Source organism: Hyla sarda, chromosome 3 (genome assembly GCF_029499605.1).
Source record: "Hyla sarda isolate aHylSar1 chromosome 3, aHylSar1.hap1, whole genome shotgun sequence".
NCBI lineage: Eukaryota > Metazoa > Chordata > Amphibia > Anura > Hylidae > Hyla > Hyla sarda.
The window spans coordinates 374,597,558-374,616,476 of record NC_079191.1 but is presented as its reverse complement, the minus strand read 5'-3'; the positions used below and the strand labels follow the sequence as shown (position 1 = coordinate 374,616,476).

Here is an 18,919-nt window from a genome sequence, read left to right as displayed (position 1 = left end):
CGCATGAAGAGAGAACATGTTCATTCTTTATGCGGAACGGAATACAGTGTCGGAATTCCGCTTGCGTGTGAGTGTGAGTGTGAGCTGAGGAGCAGAATTACAGTTAAACTCTATTGGGTTTTTCACTGCTGACTGAATCGGAGAGGACTAAGCGAGCGGAAGTACTCTAGTAAATTCCTCTCCAATTCCTCAGTGGGAACATACCCTGAGGATGCAGATATTTTAGGCCTTGTGGACACTGTATTTATTTATTTTTTGATCAGTGTGTTTTGAGAAATATAATTTACATTTTCCTGTCATGGCCCAACTTTTTCATTTTGCCAACATTTTGCGCGAGGGTTTCCATTGTATTTTGGGATCAGTTTTTATAAAAACATGATATGGGTTTGATGTCATTTTTCAATTGTGCTCATTTTGTATATATAGTAAAGCATTTTACAAGGCAAAAAAAATTGAATTGTGTTTTTTTTTATTTTTTAGATTTTTTAACATTTGTTTGAACTTTTATTTCCTTTTTTTTATGTTGCATATATGTGTATGTATATTTCTGAGTGTTTTTTTTATGTGTGGAGGCACTGTATATATTACTGTATATAAAAAAGGGAAGGTGGATTGAAGTAACTGACTGCTCAATCCTCAGACTGAACAGTCAATAAATGAAATCCATATGAATACGACTAACATATGTGCTTGCAGCTTGGAGGGGTGTCCCTCTGAAGGTCCGCTTCTTTCTTCGGCAAGCGCCTACTGAGCGTTCTTGTGACCAGCGCCCATGAATATTCGAATTCACGAGGTGGACCCGCCTTTAGCGTGCAATTCACCGAAGAAAGAAGCGGACTTTCAGAGCGACACCCCTCGGGGCTGCAGGTACATATTAGTTAGAGACCCCGCATCGGTCTCCTGTTCACCTGCACTAAAATCCAGTGTATTGGGTATAGTGTGGGTGAACAGGATGACCATTTTCCTTTAATGCCACAGATTATAAATTCAGAAAATAAAATGCAGGAGAACACAAAGATTATTACTAGATAGATTGTCCTGAACATTTCCCAGGAGCTTTTCTTCACATATATGAAGAAGCATCTGAAGAGCTGAAACCAGGAGCTTAGATTATTTAAAATAAGGAATCAATGTCTTTAGATTAATATTGATTCCCCTATTGATTCTTCAACAGGGTACAACATTGGTTCCTTAGATATTCTGCAGTCAGATAAAACGCTTAGGAAAGACAACATTTTATGATCGCTTCCAGCTATATTGGCAAATAACTAAAAGACATTAATTAGTTCCATAAATGTGGAAACGCAAATAAAGAAATGTATCGGCACAATGATGTCCATATAATACCCTACAGAGCTGGGGATGATTGTAAATTCAGTAATGGGTAAACTTTGTTTAGGGCGGAAACATAAAATATGATATAAACGTTTCCATAGAGGTTATTAGGTCCTATTCAGAAGGTTATAATATCTTGAAAGAAAGAAGAGACAGAGGGGAAATGATAGAAACTTCAAAATACATAAAGGGAATCAACACAGTAAAGGACAAAGGTTTAAAAGTAAAAGGTTTAAAAGTAATTTATGCCATGTGTGACCCTACCCTTAAGAATAGACTACAATGTCATGTAATAGACCAGTATGATAAACTCTGCATCCTAAAACAATGATGTCACAGTATATGGACAATAAACACTGTGAAACCAATTTCCACATAATGATGTCATAGTATGAGAACAATGCATACACTGATGTTAGAGTACAGGAATGATGTCCCAGAACAGGGACAAAAAATAGTCACAGCTAAAGGCAAAAAACAAAAACAAAGTGGTGTGACAGCATTGGAACATTCATTTCAACTCTCATGCTGCAGAGGTAAGTGTGGCTTCGGACGAGGTAATGTGTAATTAACCTTATTGTGATGCCAGAGCGTGGTTGACCTATACACCACCTGAGGTAGGCCAGCTTCTCCTGTGCCAGGTACAGGGCAAATAATCACTCCGACGCAAGGTTACGGTTAACTAGCTTGACAGAGGTTGGAAAGATGGTACAATCCGTTACAGCTCAGATCAGCGTGAAAGAGTTGCAGGGTGAACTTAGGGAAGCTTATCAGCTTGCTGGGACTTATAGTTGATTGTGCTGTATATGACTGATTCAGCCCACGCTAGACTTGGACTTCACTAACTTGCTGGAGTTGACTTGTATATTATCCCCAAAACTGTAGGCTTACCGCAAGTCTTTTACTTTCACCTTGGTAGTGGGGTTAACTGGTAGTAGATGCGTGGTTGCTGGACTAGGCCTCACGGCTCCTTTCAGATCCGCCTCACAGACAGACTTCACTACTCACCAAACTCTACCACAGCAAAGGCTTAATCTGAACCCTGAATTCTAGCTATAGTATATAAGGGGACCATTTAGGGCCTTCCTATTGGCCGGATATGTCACATGTTCACCTCTGCATACTCCCCTTAACAACAAGGTCCTTAGCAACAAGAGATTTAAGACAACAAGTACATAGATAATACAAAAACATTAACTCTTTTGTAACAGTACATTATATAGTGCATTAGAGAGAGTTCTGAGGAGAGAGGACCCATGACGGACATTGAACAGCATCTGACACACAGGATGGGCAGGAGTACAGAAGAACACGTGATTCTGTACTGGGTCACCACATAAGTGTCACAAGGAGCTTTCACCTAGTACCTGTAACAGCCTCTGGTCAGGAACATTGCTTGTGCCTAATATGTCAAATCTTCACTCAGACCTGCATGCTATGATAGGTAACTGCAGCACAAATACGCTACAACGCCAAGCAAGTCTACCCACTGGAAGCCAGCCAATGTGATCATCCTTCAGAGCAAAACAGAGCTAGGAGGTAGCAATAGACTTCAAACAACTCTCATACACTGAAAAGGTTAACTCTTCAACTGCCAAAAACAACCTATAACTGTCTTGGCTTCTTCCACACATCACCAACATTAAGGGCATCCTGAAACACCATCAGTCAATATACCATCACCCAGGGTGTGACCTAGGGGAACCTGTTCAACACCAGTGCAATCCCCTCATCACTGCGACTGTCCCTGCTCCTGTACGCTTAGTGACCCAGAGGTAAGTGCTGATGCTGTATACATCACAGAAGCCACTTGCTACAATCACTTACTACTCTACAGGAACAGGGACTTCTGTGTTTGACAGGAGTCCCTGCACCCCTACATATTTTGTGTTGGCAATCGATGACCCTTCTAAATCAGGATCCAAATCCAAAACATTTCTGACAGAATAAACAATTAAATATATTAGGGCTCAGGGTTTAGGACAAATGGAAAGCTAGTAAATTAAATGTATTTATTAATATATAGTATGACAATATGATATAGAATAAAATATAATAAAATAAAATATTGGCGTCTGCGTCTCACAGGGCCCTTGTGAAGGCGCAGCACCAGCTAATATTACCTAGAGTATAAGTATTCCACAATATGAATAAATGTATTAAAAAATATATTATTAAGACCACCATATATTTAAAAGTTCATATAAAACCTCTAATAGGAATACACTGTACAGGGAGAGAAATCTGGGTAGGAGAGTCCTAGTTCATCCACAATAATCAATTCTCTCCTCTCTCCACAAGTTCTGCAAATTGTAACAGATTCCAGTATAGTTGTAACCAATAGCAACCATATAAGTTTTTGTTAGTAACCCATAGCAACCATTCGTATGTGTCCGGCTGCAGCAGTAGATCGCAATTAAACACCTTTGCAAAAAATGTTCATATACTTGCTATTAGCAGATAATTGTCAATATATACGCTTGTGTGCAGTAACTGTTAATATGCATTCATATCTTTAGATACTTTGTATCTCACCACTCCCGGGCACTGATGCGCTGGACTTCACTGGGATGCTGCGATCTCCTCCAGTTGCACTATGAAATCCCGCAGTGTGTTATCACTGGGCGGCTCTCGTGGCGTGAGACAGCATCACCGGAGACTCGGCCGTCTCCTACGGTGGTAATGCTGGATGACAGTGGGTTCCGGGTGGTGGTGCTACAGCGGTTCTAAAGGTATGTATGTTGTTAAGTCGGTGGCGTCCTCGTGGCAATGAGGCGCGTATATCTCCTGTATCGGGTGCTGGGTGATTGACAGTTATGTTTCCCGATGTCGGACTGCTGGTTGCTGAGCTGGGCAGATTAACTGGTGGTCTCAATAGTTATTTAGGGGGACGCTGGACGCGTTTCAGGACCATCTCAGTCCTTTCTTCAGCAGCTATGAATATGGAACCCATATTCATAGCTGCTGAAGAAAGGACTGAGACAGTCCTGAAACGCGTCCAGCGAACCAGTTCTTACTCACTACACTAGCCTAATTTATTCTTAATTTTTAATCTGATGATTAAAAATTTTCCTTCATTGCTTTCTACACACATTGCGGTTCATGTGTAGCCCAGTGCAAACAAAAAGGGAAGAACTAATGACAAGTTTCAGTTCCTTCTCTTACTTCAGCTGCAGTCCGGACTTTGTATGGACTAGAACAATTAAGCTGTTGGGCACAGTTCACTTTTCAACCTTTCTTTGTGTATGTGTTTTTCACTTTGTTTGCCTTCAGTTTATACTTCTTCAGAGATCTAATTCTATTTAATGATATTACACATAATTATATTCAATCCAGTTAACACACAGTCTGGCATTTTGCACATTAAGGACATCAAACTGAATTAGGACTTGATTTACTAAATTATGTTCTGTTGAAAACATTGGTTCATTTTCCACATTACAGCACGTCAGAAAGCATCATTGTAGAGCAGACTGTACTAAACAGCTTATTTACACTCCAGGCTTATTAATAGAGCACATGCAGCAATATTATAGACCTTAACCTTTGTTGGTGGTAAATATGAGATGTGTGTAGTAAACAGTATATACGGTTCTTTGATAGTTATAAAAATTCTCTGAAATGTTCCATAAATAGGGCATACAGATGGAGCTCATCATTAACCCCTTAAGGACTGTGGGTTTTTCCATTTTTGCATTTTCATTTTTTCCTCATCACCTTCTAAAAATCAAAACACTTTCAATTTTGCACCTAAAATTCCATATTATGGCTTATTTTGCGCCATTTTGCGCCACCAATTCTACTTTGCAGTGACATTAGTCATTTTACCAAAATATCCACGGCGAAACGGAAAAAAAATTCATTGTGGAATAAAATTGAAGAAAAAATGCCATTTCGTAACTCTTGGGGGCTTCATTTTCTACGCAGTGCATTTTTTGGTAAAAATTACACCTTATCTTTATTCTGTAGGTCCATATGGTTAAAATTATTCCCTACTTATAGAAGTTAGATTTTGTGGTACTTCTGAAAAAAATCATAACTGCATGCAGGAAAATGTATGTGTTTAAAATTGTCATTTTCTGATCCCTATAACTTTTTTATTTTTCTGCGTACGCGCTGGTATCAGGGCTCATTTTTTGCACCATGATCTGAAGTTTTTATCGGTACAATTTTTATATTCATCGGATTTTTTGATCGCTTTTTATTCATTTTTTCATGATATGAAAAGTTACCGTATATACTCGAGTATAAGCCGAGTTTTTCAGCACGATTTTTCGTGCTGAAAACACCCCCCTCGGCTTATACTCGAGTGAACTCTCCACCCGCAGTGGTCTTCAACCTGCGGACCTCCAGAGGTTTCAAAACTACAAGTCCCAGCAAGCCCGGGCAGCCATCGGCTGTCCGGGCTTGCTGGGAGTTGTAGTTTTGAAACCTCCGGAGGTCCGCAGGTTGAAGACCACTGCGGCCTTCGATATCATCCAGCCCCCTCTCACCCCCTTTAGTTCTGTACAGTACTCACCTCCGCTCGGCGCTGGTCCGGTGCTGCAGGACTGTCCGGTGAGGAGGTCATCCGGTGGGATAGTGGTTCCGGGCTGCTATCTTCACTGGGGGCACCTCTTCTCCGCGCTTCGGGCCCAGAATAGAGGCGTCACCCCCCCCCCTTCATCATCCCCTTGTCATCATCCCCACCCCCCTTCATCATCCCCTTGTCATCATCCCCACCCCCTTCATCATCATCCCACACCCCCCCTTCATCATCCCCTTGTAATCATCCCACACCCCCCCTTCATCATCCCCTTGTCATCATCCCACACACCACCCTTCATCATCCCACACCCCCCCTTCATCATCCTCTTGTCATCATCCCACACCCCCCCTTCATTATCCTCTTGTCATCATCCGCCCGCAGTGGTCTTCAACCTGCGGACCTCCAGAGGTTTCAAAACTACCGCAGGTTGAAGACCACTGCGGCCTTCGACATCATCCAGTCCCCTCTCACCCCCATTTAGTTCTGTACAGTACTCACCTCCGTTCGGCGCCGGTCCGGTGCTGCAGGGCTGTCCGGTGAGGAGGTCGTCCGGTGGGATAGTAGTTCCGGGCTGCTGTCTTCACCGGGGAGGCCTCTTCTAAGCGCTTCGGGCCCGGCCCCAGAATAGTCACGTTGCCTTGACAACGACGCAGAGGTACGTTCATTGCCAACGTACTTCTGCATCATCGTCAAGGCAACGCTTCTATTCTGGGCCCGAAGCGCGGAGAAGAGGCGCCCCCAGTGAAGACAGCAGCCCGGAACCACTATCCCACCGGACGACCTCCTCACCGGACAGTCCTGCAGCACCGGACCAGCGCCGAGCGGAGGTGAGTACTGTACAGAACTAAAGGGGGTGAGAGGGGGCTGGATGATGTCGAAGGCCGCAGTGGTCTTCAACCTGCGGACCTCCGGAGGTTTCAAAACTACAACTCCCAGCAAGCCCGGACAGCCGATGGCTGCCAGGGCTTGCTGGGAGTTGTAGTTTTGAAACCTCTGGAGGTCCGCAGGTTGAAGACCACTGCGGGCGGATGATGACAAGAGGATGATGAAGGGGGGGTGTGGGATGATGACAAGAGGATGATGAAGGGGGGGTGTGGGATGATGAAGGAGGGTGTGTGGGATGATGACAAGGGGATGATGAAGGGGGGGGTGTGTGGGATGATTACAAGGGGATGATGAAGGGGGGTGTGTGGGATGATGATGAAGGGGGGTGGGGATGATGACAAGGGGATGATGAAGGGGGGTGGGGATGATGACAAGGGGATGATGAAGGGGGGGTGGGATGATGACAAGGGGATGATGACAGGTGATGATGATGAGGGTCTGGATGATGACAGGCGGTGATGATGATGAGGATGTTAATGACGGGTCTGGATGATGACGGGGGGGATGATGTATTTCCCACCCTAGGCTTATACTCGAGTCAATAACTTTTCCTGGGATTTTGGGTTGAAATTAGGGGTCTCGGCTTATACTCGAGTATATACGGTACCAAAAATACCCTATTTTGGACTTTGGAATTTTTTTGCACTTACACCATTGACCGTGTGGTTTAATTAACCCCTTAAGGACCCAGCCAATTTTCACTGTAGGACACGGCCATTTTTTGCACATCTGACCACTTTCACTTTAAGCATTAATAACTCTGGGATGCTTTTACCTTTCATTCTGATTCCGAGATTATTTTTTTGTGACATATTCTACTTTATGTTAGTGGTAACATTTTGTCGATAGTTGCATCGTTTCTTGGTGAAAAAGTCCAAAATTTTATGAAAAAATTGAAAATTTTGCTTTTTTTTTTTTACTTTGAAGCTCTCTGCTTACAAGGAAAATGAATATTCCAAATAAATTATATATTGATTCACATATACAATATGCCTCCGACGCCCGCCCGGATCGGTAAGTGGATCTTCGGCGTTCGGTCCTCTGTGTTTCCCCATTCTGCCCCGCCTATTGTAGGTGGGCAGGGCGGGGAAAACAAAAGTTAACCCCCCCGCCCCCGATCTGCTATTGGTGGTCGCGTCTAGACCACCAATAGCAGGGATAGGAGGGGTGGCACCTCTGCCACCTCACTCCTATGCCTTCAGGGGGATAGTGGGTGTCTTAGACAAATGCGATCCCCCTTATATTCCGGGTCACCATAGACCCGTAATGACCCGGAATCGCGCAAATCGCAAGTTTGAATTCTCTTCCGATTTGCCGCGATCGCCGACATGGGGGGTCTAATGACCCCCCTGGGCGTTTGCACGGGATGCCTGCTGAATGATTTCAGCAGGCATCCCAGTCCGATCCCCGCCTGGCGCCCGGCAGGGATCGGAATTCTCCATGACGTACACGTACATCATGTGTCCTTAAGTACCAGGGTGTCATGACGTACGCATACGTCAAGGGTCCTTAAGGGGTTAACAATATATTTTTATAGTTCGGACATTTTCGCACGCGGTGATATCACATATGTTTATTTTTACTTTTATTTACACAGTTTTTTTTTTAAATGGGAAAAGGGGGGTGATTCTTACTTTTAATAGAGAAGGGGTTAAACGATCTTTATTAACTTTTTTTCACACTTTTTTTTGCAGCATTATAGCCCCCTATAGTGGCTATAGTACTGCACACACTGATCTGCTACACAGATCATTGCCGTGCATTAACATGGCAATGATCAGTGTTATCGGCGGTCAATTGCTGAAGCCTGGATTTCAGGCTTGGAGCAATCAATCGCCGATCGGACACGACGGAGGCAGGTACGGCACTCTCCGCTCGCGTTCTAGCTGATCGGGACATTGCAATTTCACCGTGATGGTCCTGATCAGCCCGACTGAGCTGCCGGGAGTGTATTTTTGTTACTTCAGACATGGCGCACGCTATTAGCCCAGGATCCCAGCTTTCATTAGCTGCCGGGACCGACCCAGAATGACGCGGGGTCATGGCGTGACCCCGCTTTATATAACATACAGGTACGCCCTGCATCCTTAAGAGGTTAACTGTTAACTATTGCATATCATTATTATAATATACTCATTCTGTAACCCACAACCAGCAGCTGTCCAACAACCAACATCTGAAAGGGCATAGTGCATGTCCCTTTAAGAAGGGTTGCTAGCAGTTCTTGTTCCTGAAGCTAGAAAGGAAGAGCCAGCTGAGAGTGAGAAGAGTCCTGATGTGTGTAGCCTACAGAAAGAAGCCCCCGGTGGAGCCAAGTCAGGCCAAGGCACAGGTCATATAATTGCTGGGAAGGGTCATGCAGAACAATCCAGACAGCCTGGAAAACAAGGGCACCTAATGAAAGCATGACTGTGTGAAAGTAGTGACTGTTACAGGTTTGTCAGAAAGGAAGCCCTGGAGGGGATAGAATAGGACTGGAGAGGTACATGACAGGAGGATTATGCAGGTATGGAAGGGTTAAGGTAAGGAGGTCAAGTCAGGTGCTGGGGAGGAGTCAGGTAGGGGTTATAAGGCCAGGGGGGGGGGGGGTAGGGGGATGGACTCCAGTCAGTGCATGGCGAGCTGGCAAGGTCTCGCCCTCGTTGTTATATGTTTGTCTGTCACAGCAGCGGGGTCAGGAGTGGGATCTGGAGGCACCAGTGGACAACATGGTATGCTTTTGGATTGGAGTGTGGAGGTGGGCTGGGAGCGGTTCCTAACTTGGTGGTGAAGTCTCTGTGGGCATGGGGCCCCAGGGTGGGCTTTGGACTTCACAAATGATGCTCCTGGGTCAAGTGAACTATGGCCAGGAGTCAGTGAAGAGGCCCTAGGTTCATAGGATGGTGCCTTCAGGTTATTCTAATGCTCTACTGATACTTAGGAAAAGTTGTTTATTTTGGTTTACGTATGATGTTCATAAGAATTGTTTTTGTTACATTGTTTTAAGTGGTTTGTTAATAAATTGGGCTGTTGTGGCCTTTTTGCATCAACACCTTGTCTCAGTCTTATTGTGTGTGCGGTAGAGACTCACTTTGGGGAACAGTTTTAATAGGAATTCTTATCGTTTACATTTCAGTGTTAACATTTGTTGTGTACACTTATGGCATTGAATAATCTCATCTCTGTTCCCTGATAAACCCTAATATTAGTGGGGGGGGGGGGGGGGGTATGGAGACTCGCTTACGACATTGATTGACCATTGCTACACCCTATGAGGGTTCATGTGTGACATGCTATATAATTGTTGGGATTTGTGAGGGACCTTTCGTAATTTTTAAAAGTAAAGTTTAGATTTCCCTTCTCATTGTTATACTTGTTTCCACAACTTCAGTAATAGTAATTGCAGGCAAATTCAAATAGAGAAAACAGACATGGTCACACATCCACAACATGCAACTTGATCTAATGCCTCTCAGCAACAGTTATTAAACTAACAGGTCGTTAGTGTACTTTATGATCATTAAGTGCAAGCCCACTAGCCACGTCACGGCCACCTGTAAGTAGTGGGTCCCTAACATAAAATGGTGCAGCACTGAGCGGCAACCACCACGGTCGCAACACCACTGCCCACAGGGGGAATGACCCACTGGCAGAGCAGTCCCTGGGCCTCGCCTCCCCACAGACACGGCGCCGCTGCAGCAATGGATGCAGCACCGCACCAATGTGAACAGGTGTAACAGCTCACTTACCATGTGCTCCCAGTCTAAGTGTGCTCTCCTGTCAATTTCTATAGGCCTGGGCTGAGGGGCAGAGTGCTGACCAAGTAAAAAAAAAAAAAGAGGAGGATAGAAAACACAATGTGAATTCAAATAGAGAAAGCAGACATCCACAACATGCACCTTGATCTAATGTTTCTCAGCAACATTTATTAAACTAACAAGTCTTTAGTGTACTTTATGGTCATGTCACGTCACGGCCACCTGTAAGTAGCAGGTCCCTAACATCCCTAGCATAAAATTGCACCGCACTGAGCGGCGACCACCACCGCCTTACAAAACTAATATAACAATTGTGTACATCTATCCAGGCAACTGGAGCGCTAACCACCATACCGATAAGTAACACTGTCTAGGCAATAAGCAATTAAATACCATGACTGCCTTTCCATAGGTGTCCGATGGGGTAAATACCGGCACCTCTGGTAGTGACAGATGATGCACTCTGCATAGTTCACGCACTGCTAGGTCCCTATTTTATAGGAAAGTATTGTACTTCTGTGCGCCTCCATGGAAATTCGATGTGACATGCTCCATCATATGCTGAAATAGGAAGTAGTATTAATTTAAGGGTGAACATAGGCACTGTGTTGATCCAAATCAAGTGCCTACTGTCCAGAATACAGATCTCTATAACATTGTTTTCTAAACAGTCTGTCTCCATCTGTTGCAAAACTACAACTCCCAGCATGCCCCGACAGCCTTCGGCTGTTGGGGCATGCTGGGAGTTGTAGTTTTGCAACAGCTGGAGACACGCTGTTTGGAAAACACTGCTCTAGGACCTCATTGTACCCCGTTCCATTGACAAGCACCTGACATTTCTGTGTGGACACCTCCATAGTATTTAGTTTTCATTCCTTTGTATTCATCTATTTTTATTTTATGCATAACTTTATATGAATCTGAAATGATAAACGTAATGTATGTTATTATTAGCTATTATTGCTTCTCGATTTTATATATTGCAAATACATTAGACTTTTCAAATATTAACCTTGCCTAGCAAGTACAAAAACTCACCAGCAGATGGAGCAATTGGATGACATTTTTATAGAGCAGAACATTTGTGCAGATCAGTGAAGTTTTTATATATATATATATATATATATATATATATATTTTTTTTTTTATTTAGCCATTGTTTCCTTTTATTCAGAGGGTTTTCCACATTATGTAAGAAAAATGGGTGCAAAATAAACAAAACAAAAACAACTGCACTTAACCCTTAGTTCAGCTATTGTCATAAAAAATAAATAAATGATAAAGTAAATCCCATTTAACTTTTTTTTAACATTTCCAGGACTTTTTCCTTTTAAGGGTAGGGTACCATGTACTGCATTTTACACTGCGGATGCGCCAATGGTAGTCACTAGAGCGAGCTTTCTACTGCAGGCGGGTAGCTCTAAACAGAACATCATAATGTAAAAGAGCTGTGCCTGTGATGGAATTTAACCCCTTAAGGACCAGGCCATTTTACACCTTAGGACCAGAGCGTTTTTTGAACATCTGACCACTGTCACTTTAAACTTTAATAACTCTGGGATGCTTTTAGTTATCATTCTGATTCCGAGAATGTTTTTTCGTGACATATTCTACTTTATGCTATTGGTAAAATTTTGTCGATACTTGCATTGTTTCTTAGTGAAAAATTCCAAAATTTTATGAAAAAATTTAAAATTTTGCATTTTTCTAACTTCTGAAGCTCTCTGCTTGTAAGGAAAATGGATATTCCAAATAAAAAAAAATTTGATTCACATATACAATATGTCTACTTTATGTTTGCATCATAAAATTGACAAGTTTTTCACAAAATTTCCAAACTCACAATTTTTCAGGGACCAGTTCAGGTTTGAAGTGGATTTGAAGGGTCTTCATCTTAGAAATACCCCATAAATGACCCCATTATAAAAACTGCACCCCTCAAAGTATCCAAAATGACATTCAGTCAGCGTTTTAACCCTTTAGGTGTTTCACAGGAATAGCAGCAAAGTGAAGGAGAAAATTCAGGAGAAAATCTTCATTTTTTACACTCGAATGTTCTTGTAGACCCAATTTTTTAATTTTTACAAGGGGTAAAAGGAGAAAATGTATACTTATATTTGTAGCCCAATTTCTCTCGAGTAAGCACATACCTCATATGTCTATGTAAAGTGTTCAGCGGGCGCAGTAGAGGGCTCAGAAGCGAAGGAGCGACAAGGGGATTTTGGAGCGTACGTTTTTCTGAAATGGTTTTTGGGGGCATGTTGCATTTAGGAAGCCCCTATGGTGCCAGAACAGCAAAAAACCACACATGGCATACCATTTTGGAAACTAGACCCCTTGAGGAACATAACAAGGAATAAAGTGAGCTTTTATACCCCACAGGGGTTTCACGACTTTTGCATATATAAAAAAAAAAAAAAAAAATCACTAAAATGTGTGTTTCCCCCCAAATTTCCCATTTTTGCAAGGGTTAATAGCAGAAAATACCCCCCAAAATTTGTAACCCCATCTCTTCTGGGTATAGAGGAACCCATAAGTGGACGTCAAATGCACTACGGGAGCGCTACAATGCTCAGAAGAGAAGGAGTCATATTTGGCTTTTTGAGAGCAAATTTTGGTCAGGGGGCATGTCACATTTAGGAAGCCCCTATGGTGCCAGAACAGCAAAAAAAAACACATGGTGTACCATTTTGGAAACTAGACCCCTTGAGGAATGTAACAAGGAATAAAGTGAGCCTTAATACCCAACAGGGGTTTCACGAATTTTGCATATGTTAAAAAAAAAAAAAATGTTTTCACTAAAATGTGTGTTTCCCCCCCCAAATTTCACATTTTTGCAAGGGTTAATAGCAGAAAATACATCCCACAATTTGTAACCCCATCTCTTCTGAGTATGGAAGTACCCCATAAGTGGACGTCAAATGCACTACGGGAGCGCTACAATGCTCAGAAGAGAAAGAGTCACATTTGCTGAAATGGGGGGGGGGGGGGGGGGGGGACATGTCGCATTTAGGAAGCCCCTATGGTGCCAGGACAGCAAAAAAAAAAAAAACACATGGCATACCATTTTGGAAACTAGACCCCTTGAGGAACGTAACAAGGGGTAAAGTAAGCCTTAATACCCCACAGGGGTTTCACGACTTTTGCAGATGTAAAAAAAAATATTTTTTTTTTCACAAAAATTTGGTTTTCCCCAAAATTTTACATTTTTGCAAGGGTTAATAGCAGAAAAGACACCCCACAATTCGTAAATACATTTCTTTGGAGTAAGGACATACCAGATTTTTGGAGGATTTTGGCTCCGCTAGTGCACACCAGGTCTTGGTATAGGCATGAGGTCAGTCAGGGGCCTTGAGCTTTTCATAGCAGAGGATGTGGGACCCCCCCTCAAGGAGCGTTAATGGGGGGGAGCACTGAGCCCTAAAATAGGGGAACACTATGGGGGACAACGGGCCGTAACTGGGGTATACAGGTGGGGTACAGAGGCCCGTAATATGGGGTACAGTGGGCCAGAAAATTATAAATTATAATAAAAAAGGATATATTCCCAGAATGATGACCCAGAGCATAGCCAAAACTAAAAAAAATATGCCCACCCCAAACCCTATGCTCTGAATCATCATTCTGGGAATGTGATGTGTGTGGCCGTCCCTAACCTGTTGCCTCAAATGTGCACCCCGCTCAGGTGGAGAGAGAGTGCTGCGCATTTGAGGCAACATAAAAAAGTCCCCGATGATAGTGACTCGGTGACCTATGACCCATTTTTGAAAAAACACTCCCAGAGGTCTTATCAGGTTTTTTATTTTTTTCACTTTTTTTTGAGCAATTTAGTGGTTTTAGGAGGTTAACAATTTGGAATGTACTCTGGACTTGGTACATTGGTCAAATTATGGAAAATTAAACTGAAAAGGGAAAATTTAGGGCTCCATGGAAGTGTGATACTCCATGAAGCAGCCTATGCAGAGGCCCGGATTATCTGGGCAAGTGTCGCACTGATACGTGGTGTCTTTCCGTATCCCCTTCCTGTAACACACTCTGCATTTTTTCTGGGATCGTCCCATCTTTCCAGTGGGGGGGATCACACCTGGAAAGTGCTGGCCAGGGACGATCCTGGCGCCTATAACTCCACACCCTTGGGAAGTCCGGCCTGCTCTTTCCCGGTCGCCAAAGATCAGGAACCTTAGGACTTCTTCTTGGTACTGGAGGAATGTCCCTGTGTTGCCAGTGTACTGGGATAGTACAAAAGCGTTGTACATGGCAACCTGTACCAAGTAGACCGCAACTTTTTTGTACCATGCCCGTGTTTTCCGCATGGCGTTGTATGGCTTGAGGACTTGATCTGAGAGATCAACTCCCCCCATATTCCGATTGTAGTCCAGAATACAATCGGGCATGAGGACCAGTCCCACGGTACCTCGCACAGGGACAGGGGTGCTGCCGTTCCCATGAATAGTGGTCAGCATAAGGACATCCCTCTTATCCTTATACTTCACCAACAACAGGTTATCATGGGTCAGGGCACGGGACTAACCCTTGGGGATAGGCATCTGGACCAAATTTAGAGGGAGACCTCTCTGGTTCTTCCGCACGGTCCCACAAGCAGACGTGGATCTGTCGGAAAGGGATTTGAACAGAGGGATGCTGGTATAAAAGTTATCCACGTATACGTGGAAACTCTTATCCAGCAATGTGTGCACAAGGTCCCAAACGAGTTTCCCGCTAACACCCAGAGTGGGGGAGCATTCTGGGGGCTCAATACGGGAATCTCGTCCCTCATACACTATTAACTTGTAAGTGTACCCAGAGGTACTCTCACAAAGTTTATAGAGCTTCACGCCATACCGCGCCCGCTTCGAGGGAATATACTGGCGGAAGATGAGTCTCCCCTTAAAACTGATGAGAGACTCATCTACCGAGAGGTCCCTGGTGTGCGGGGGTGGCGGGGAAGTATGTACTGTGTGGTGCTTGGTGTAAAAAGTGTATAACAGTAATGAAAAAAAAAAAAAAGCTGAGGCCCAAAAAAAAAAAGGGGTGGCGCACGCAGCTCCCTGAACCCCTAATAGGACCTGGGATAAGGGATCAGACACTAATAGGACCCTGGGGGACCTATTAGGGGGTCAGAGAAAAAAAAAAAGCTGTGGCCAAAAAAGAAAATGGTTGGCGCATGCAGCTCCCTGAACCCCTAATAGGACCCGGGGTCAGGGATCAGACCCTAATAGGACCCTTGGGGACCTGTTAGGGGGTCGGGAGGGGGACTTTTTTTTAACTTTTTTTTAAACTTTTTTTTTTTTACTATTTCAACTTTATTAACCCCTACCTGTCCCTGCAATCCGCTGTCCCTATTCTAAGGCTCCTGAGGGGGCTCGGGAGCTCTGAGGGGGGATCCATGGTCTTCTCACTGCTGCACCCACTGACTGAACACAGAGAGCGGGTGCAGCAGCGGGAAGGGACCGTTAACCCCTCCTCTGCTGCACTGCTATTGGCTAGACGATCGCCAGCCAATAGCAGCGTTGCTGGAGAGGTGACAGTATTGTCACCTCTCCCCAGCAACGGCAGGTGATTGGTGGTGTATCGTACACCGCCGATCACCATCTAGTTCCGGGTCATCGGGTCACCACTGACCCGAATGACCGGAATCACCGCAGATCGCCCGCGTGATTTTGTGGACGATCTGCAGCGATCCCGGGACCCCCCTCGGCGTTTGCCTGGGATGCCTGCTGAACGATTTCAGCAGGCGTTCGGTTTCGCAACCTGCCCTGTGCATGGCAGGATGCAAAATTCCCACGGACGTATGAATACGTGCCTGGTCCTTAACCCCTTAAGGACGCAGGACGTACTCAAACAGCCCCTTTTCCGAGTCCTTGAGGACTCAGGACGTTTGAGTACGTCCTGTCAAATCCCGGCCCCCCGCCGCTAGCTGGAGGGGAGCCGGTGCCCGATGCCTGCTGAAATCGTTCAGCAGGCATCGGGGCATATCGCCCAGGGGCGTCATTATGCCCCCCCATGTCGGCGATGGCCGCAGATCGCTGGACAATTCAGTCCAGCGATCTGCGGCAGATTCCGGGTCAATCGGGTCTCCAGTGACCCAGTGACCCGGAATTACAGGCTGTTCGGGGCCGTCTCCGACGGCCCCGAACAGCCAGAGCCTGCAGGGGTGAGGTGGCACTGGTGCCACCTCACGATCGCCCTGATTCGTCGGCCGGATTACCGGCCGACCAATCAGGGCGCCTGCTGCGGGTGTCACTCCCGCAACCCGCTCCGCCCCTCTTCCGGAGGACGTGAGCGGGTGCGGGACGTGCACCCCGGGTGCTGGGGACCCCAATCCCCGGCGTCAATGTTGGGATCGGGGCCCCAGGAGCAGCGGCGGCGGCGGCGACGGCGAGGGACTGACCTCATGCGGCTGGATCGTTGGAGGGGAGTGACAGCCTCCTGCTGTTGCTTAGCAACAGCTCCCAGCATGCAAAAAGGGCATGCTGGGAGCTGTAGTTGTGCAACAGCAGGAGGCAGACCACCACAACTCCCAGCATGCCCTTATGGGCATGCTGGGACTTGTAGTTTTGCAACAGCTGGAGGCAAATTTTTCTTATGGAAAAGTGTACCTTCAGCTGTTGTGTAACTACAACTCCCAGCTTGCACCAACAGCTAAAGTGCATGCTGGGAGTTGTAGTAGTGCATCTGCTGGTTGCATAACTACAACTCCCAGCATGCCCGTTGGCTGTCGGTGACTGCTGGGAGTTGTAGTTTTGCAACAGCTGAAGGCACACTGAGTTATGTAGCAAACCAGTGTGTCTCCAGCTGTTGCATAACTACAGTCCCCAGCATCCCAAGCCAAAGTAGTATGCCTCCAGCTGTTGATTAACTACAAGACCCAGCATGCCCTTCTGCTGTCCGTACATGCTGGGGGTTGTAGCTTTTGCAACAGCTGAAGGCACACTGGTTGCAAAACACTGAGTTTGTTACCAAACTCTGTGTTTCACAACCAGTGTGCCTCCAGCTGTTGCAAAACTACAACTCCCAGCATGCACTGATAGACCGTACATGCTGGTAGTTGTAGTTTTGCAACAGCTGGATGTCCCCCCCCCCATGTGAACGTACAGGGTACACTCACATGGGCGGAGGATTACAGCAAGTATCCGGCTGCAAGTTTGAGCTGCGGCAAATTTTCTGCCGCAGCTCAAACTGCCAGCGAGAAACTACTGTGAACCCCCCGCCCGTGCGACTGTACCCTAAAAACACTACACTAACACACAATAAAAAGTAAAAAACACTACGTATACACATACCCCTATACAACCCCCCTCCCCAATAAAAATGAAAAACGTCTGGTACGCCACTGTTTCCAAAACAGAGCCTCCAGCGGTTGCAAAACTACAACTCCCAGCATGCACTGATAGACCGTACATGCTGGGAGTTGTAGTTTTGCAACAGCTGGATGTCCCCCCCCCCCCCCAATGTGAACGTACAGGGTACACTCACATGGGCGGAGGATTACAGTAAGTATCCGGCTGCAAGTTTGAGCTGCGGCTCAAACTGCCAGCGTGAAACTACTGTGAACCCCCGCCCGTGTGACTGTACCCTAAAAACACTACACTACACTAACACAATAAAATAAAAAGTAAAAATCACTACATATACACATACCCCTACACAGCCCCCCTCCCCAATGAAAATGAAAAACGTCTGGTACGCCACTGTTTCCGGAGCCTCCAGCTGTTGCAAAACAACTACTCCCAGTATTGCCAGATAGCCACTGACTGTCCAGGCATGCTGGGAGTTTTACAACAGCTGGAGGCACCCTGTTTGGGAATCACTGGCGTAGAATACCCCTATATCCACCCCTATGCAAGTCCCTAATGTAGGCCTCAAATGCGCATGGCGCTCTCACTTTGGAGCCCTGTCGTATTTCAAGGCAACAGTTTAGGGACACATATGGGGTATCGCCGTACTCGGGAGAAATTGTGTTACAAATTTTGGGGGGGTATTTTCTGCTTTTACCCTTTTTAAAAATGTAAAATTTTGGGGAAAATAGGCATTTTAGGTAAAAAAAAATATTTTTTTTACATATGCAAAAGTCGTGAAACACCTGTGGGGTATTAAGGTTCACTTAACCCCTTGTTACGTTCCCCGAGGGGTCTAGTTTCCAAAATGGTATGCCATGTGTTTTTTTTTTTTGCTGTCCTGGCACCATAGGGGCTTCCTAAATGCGGCATGCCCCCAGAGCAAAATTTGCTTTCAAAAAGCCAAATGTGACTCCTTCTCTTCTGAGACCTGTAGTGCGCCAGCAGAGCACTTTTCACCCCCATATGGGGCGTTTTCTGAATCGGGAGAAATTGGGCTTCAAATTTTGGGGGGTATTTTCTGCTTTAACCCTTTGTAAAAATGTAAATTTTTGGGGAAACCAAGCATTTTAGGTAAATTTTTTTTTTTACATATG

General features: G+C 45.1%; 1 protein-coding gene across 1 annotated transcript in view; it reads left to right on the top strand.

Annotated features, from left to right (window-relative positions):
• Positions 1-1,787: 1,787 nt before the first annotated feature.
• The window catches only part of LOC130362803 (uncharacterized), a 205,392-nt gene continuing 188,260 nt past the window's right edge, over positions 1,788-18,919 (top strand). Inside the window, exons 1-3 of the mRNA XM_056567850.1 lie at positions 1,788-1,871; positions 2,762-2,874; positions 2,983-3,110. The gene's annotated coding sequence lies outside the window, so the exon portion shown is untranslated. The remainder of the gene's footprint in view (positions 1,872-2,761; positions 2,875-2,982; positions 3,111-18,919) is intronic.